Genomic DNA, 4,938 nt, shown 5'->3' with positions numbered 1-4,938 from the left:
CCCGGCCCCCGGGGAGACAGACACGGCGCTTCCTCGCCGCCGGCTGCGTTTCTTCGGCGTCCCCGGTGTTGGCGCGAGCAGGTCTCGGCCTCCGCACCCCCTTGCGACGCGATTAATTACGTGCTCTGATTGCGGGACACGCGCAGCAGAGAACGCGGATATCCCGCTGGCGATGACGGGCAGATGTCCCGCCCGAGCTCCCCGCTCCGGCTCGGGCGCCCAGCTGGCGGGCCGCACAGCGCGGCAAACGCACGGAGCCCCAGGGCCGCGGGCGCAGGGGGCGCCCCCCGACTTCGGCTCCCCCGACGGCGCTTCCGCTCGCGAGCGAGTGAAACCGAATCGCTGCTGCGGGTTCAACGCGGATCTCGCGCCTCGTTAGCGGCGGAAACTGGTTACCTGTTCGGGCGCTAGGAACTCGCCGCTCCTCAAGGCGGCCGGAGAAGCCGGACAGGTGAACCGGAAACCATCACACGCGATACTAAAGACGGGCGGTTTGGGGTTTTTGTTTAACTGAAAATTACACTGATAAGGAGTACTACATGACAAAGTTTAAATTCAACAGGGAAAGACTCGGTCCTGGGTTTGGAGGATGTGGCAGGTAGATGTGACACACCCCCTTTCTGCTGACTCTCTAGGGTCCACTGGGCTCCGCTGACGAAAATATCGCTGTTCTCTCGTTGCATCACGAATCACCACAAATTTAGCAGCATCAATTAAACGATCTGTTCTATGGACCAAATGAAAGATATTTATAAACGAAGGTGCATTTCGAGTGTCTATAAATGCATCATGACTGGAGGATGGACGTTATACAAGTATTTGAGAATTGAGGGGAGACGAGGATTGTACACTACACAGAGCAAACAAAACCAGCACCCCTTATTGTTACCAATAAAAAGCCTAGGCACTCGGAGCCGAGAGCTCTGCAGGCCTCCGCCGGGGTTCGGGGTCCCCTCCGGCCCGTTCAGGTGCAGGCAGAATCCCAGCTGCCAGACTCAGGTCCCATTTCCTCCCTGGCTGTTGGCTGGGACACTCTCAGCCCTTAGGTGCTGCCCAGAGCTCTTCGCTGTGGTCTCCGGGGACAGCTTGTGGCCAGCAGGGCCTGTGTCTGACCTCTTAGAGGGCTCTGTCCCTTCCAAGAGTCCTTGTGACGAGGGCTGGCCCAGTTTGCAGCCTCCCTTTGAATCAACTCAAAGACACGGATTAGGGCCCTGGTCACGGGAGTGGTCATCCTGTCAGATGCACAGGTTCCGTGCACACTCGGGAGTGCTTTACACAACTGTCTCTGGGCGCGAGGTGGGGGACCCTGCCCAGCACAGAGCGGATGGCCTCTTGTCCCCCCACCCTCCAGGCACCCGCCTTGGCCTGATGTCCCCTTCTTCAACCCCTCCCCCTAGATCCTGGACTTCCGTGCCGCCCTGCTCAGAAGGAAAACGCCGAGGCACTGGAGCCCCAGGTGACACCTCTTTCCCGGGACACGTCTGCTAGGCTCATCTTGTGTGCACCATAACACATGCCAACGAGACAAAATCTGAGCACACGGCAAACGCCCTCCCCCACCTGCGCCTCCCTCTCCCGTCTCCCGCCTCCAAATTCTGTTCTGGCGTTAACCGGTACGACCGGCTCTGCTCCTGGCTCTCCTCGCAGACGCAGACGGCTCAGGCCGCACAGGCGGCTTTCTCCACGGGCAGCGTTGCGTTCTGCACGCGGTGTTCCTTAGCGGTGTCCCTCAGTGGTGCCTCTTCCCGCAGGGACGTGACCCGCTTTAACCTGGCACTCGACTCCGACTCCGACTCTGGAGAAGTGCCCCTGGCCTTCTATCATCTTGTCCCACGCTCTGGGTTCCCCCCAACCAGTCCCCTTCAGGAAGTGATAGGGAGAAGCTAAGTGAGGCGTGGCGGGCGGTTCCCAGCGTTTTCACAGGTTAGAGGGACCACAGCTGTGAGGTGCTCACCCCTCTGAGCGTTGCATGCGTGTGTGTCAGGCCTCAGGGAGTAGCGAGCACAGGGTATCAAACAGCCCAGTTACCAGCAACACTTTTTTTTTTACGGTGTGTGATTGTATCACCACAAATCGGCTTCCTCTCTGTTTGATTTAAAGAGACATACGACAGGCTTTCGGGGACATCAGCTTCATTGTGGGCTGCGAAAGTATCTAAAAACGATTTTTAAGATTCTTTCCATGGACAAATATTTTTGTAGTTGCAAACAACCAAGTAACTGAATTAGAAATTATGTTGCAACCCCCATCGTGGGGGTGGGGACCGGTGATTGCAAGGGGACAGTTACTACAAGGACACCCCATCCACTGGATATGAGAGCTGAGTTAAATTTTACTTTATTATTTAACATAATACAAATTGGAAACTTTGAATTGTTCAAAGCTAATTAGAAATAAATTAGATTGTAGACATTTTTAATTTTCAAATTAAATGATTTATCAAACACAACTCAAGCAGGAAACCCCGCGTCAGCACCCCAAGGCCCAGCATTCTGTTCCGCTTAGATGCTAATTCTAGCCCAACTTTTGGGGTACCGTTCCTCTGAAGGGCTCCTTTTAATCTCTTCTTAACCTGGTTGCCTATGTGGATGAAACAGGGGCCACATGCTAAACCAGACAAGCTCAGGGGAGGCCCCCCAAACTCAGAGACCAAAGCAACCGCACCAGGCGGTCCGAACAGACAAATCCGAACAGTGGGTCAGGGCGGGCAGTCGCGTCCTGGGCCTGCGGCCTGCGTGACAAAGGTCAGTCTTTTTACCTTGAGGGAGCATCGGAGGTAACACACCTCTGAACATGCGAGTGACCTCCAGAGCCCTCGGCACACACCCGGCTGCCCCGGGGCGCAGGACGCTCACTGTTCTCTCCTCCCCGAAGACCATCTCCACACGCTGCAAATGTCGGTAACTGGCCTGCGCCCCGCACTGTAAAAGAACGATGTGTCTCTCCGTTTTGCTTTTTATCCAGCTCCAGCGATCTCTCTGCTTTTCATAATCTACCCCCATCGAATTTCGCGGAAGCCCCCTGACGTCTCCCCCTTTTATCCTACTGCATAAAATAAGTAGCAAAACTGGCATTCTCTCGGGGCATTTTCCCATTCCGCTGAATTCCCAGCAATCGTCGTCAGTTTGGCTCAGATAAACTCACTGAAATTCTCTACAGGTTTGGACGTTTCTTACATCAACAGCTAAGAATACCTAAAACCTCCCAGAAAGCACTTAGCTTACTTCGCATGCGCCAGTAACACTCACAGCATGTGGCTGTATCAGGTGACGTTAACCAAGCTTAAAAGCCACCCAGAGCCTTTGTTAAATTCACAGGAAAGTTTTACCACACTCTGATTTAAGACGTGTTGGCAGCCCTTGAGCACTTCTGGGTGCAAGTAAAGTTTCTGCCACTTCCAAATCCAAGAATGTGTTTGTTAAATGATATGACCACATCGAAAACAAAAAACAAACAAAGCTTTGTTCCTTTTAAAAAAGGAAACCTTCGAATAAGAGGGCCTGAAACTTTGTTTTCCGCTGGCGTGCTCTCATCGGCAGGTTTGTGATAGCCACGCATGCCACAAGCCACAGTATTACTGACCATTCCCGGCGTAATTAAAGGCCTGCCGTGTTCCTTTAACAGTAAAGACATTCAGATTATCAAAGAATGGCGTTCCCGGTTTTCTACAAATGCTATCGTCACTGTTTCAACTTTGACCTAGAAAAATAGAGCAAGTAAAATCGGTAGTAAAACTGTGCAAAATAATCTCATTTAAAAATGTTTTACTGGTTTTACACAAACAAACTAATACAATAAAGCACATATTACAAATTACTTTGCCTGATTTGGATATTAGTGATTGAAAATCACTGTTTCAAAAAATCTCCTTTAGGTAATGTTAGAAAACTCAATAAATTGAAATTGCAGAACGAAATGAGCACATTTCCTTTCGTCTCTGGCCCTTCCAAGCTTTTAGAAGTTTTCTGGGCCTTTTGTCACCTTCCAGGAAGTCGGGGATGCCAAGGTACAAGTGAGTTAAACAGGCGGGCAGGTGGCTGCACCACACCCTGGAGGGGCAGAAACCGCCACGTGTGCACTCGGGGCTGTCAGCTTCCACAAGCCGTTGTAGTCTCTAGGGCTATTATTTTTAACCAGGTGTCAGAGGGAGAAAACCATTACTGAGATTCGAGTCTGATCTAGAATTCAGAATTCGGCTTATTAAAAGTCTCATCTTGGGTCATTTAGTAAATCAAGTAACGCATTGTGAGAGAAACAGAAGAGGACAGCACCATGAATTTTAGCAACTGTCGCATTTGCTCTACTACAGTTAGTAACACCACCTACCTACACGGTCTTCGCAGTTTATAAAGCGTCATCACATCGAATTACATCTTAAAGGTCAGAGATCAGAACCCCCGGCTTTGCTGCATGAGCTTCTCCGGGAGTCAGATTTCAGGTCCTGCCTCCTCCTGCCGTAGGGCTGCAGCGGAGGGAAGACACTGGTGTCTCTGCTTCGAGAGGAAATAACAAATGCTAACGAGCCACGAGCGGACAGCTGCGCCTCGCAGGCCTGTGAATCCTGATCACAGGTTCAAAGCTTCACCAGGACCTCTTTACCAGGGGGCAAAGGTCAACAGCATTTTATTGCCAGTGAAACTGACCCGAAAAAACCGCTTCCCTGAAGTCAGGACAGAAGGCAGACAAATGAGTGGCTTCCATCTGTCGTTTACCAGATTTGGTGGGCGGTGACCCGGGCCGGCTGGGGAGTCACCGCCAGCTTGGACCCCCGCCCCCGCCTCCCAGTCCCTCCCTCCTGCCGGCCGCTCCTGTCTCCAGGCTGTCCCCGTCTCCGCGCGGACCCCTCCCCGAGGCGGGATCATTCCCGCGGTTTAGGCTGCTTCCCGCCGCGCCACGCGCCGCCCTTCCCGGGCCCCCCGCCCTGCGGGCCGGGCCAGG

This window comes from Pteropus alecto, unplaced genomic scaffold, assembly GCF_000325575.1.
Source record: "Pteropus alecto unplaced genomic scaffold, ASM32557v1 scaffold17, whole genome shotgun sequence".
In the NCBI taxonomy this organism is placed as follows: Eukaryota; Metazoa; Chordata; class Mammalia; order Chiroptera; family Pteropodidae; genus Pteropus; species Pteropus alecto.
This window is presented reverse-complemented; position numbering follows the sequence as displayed.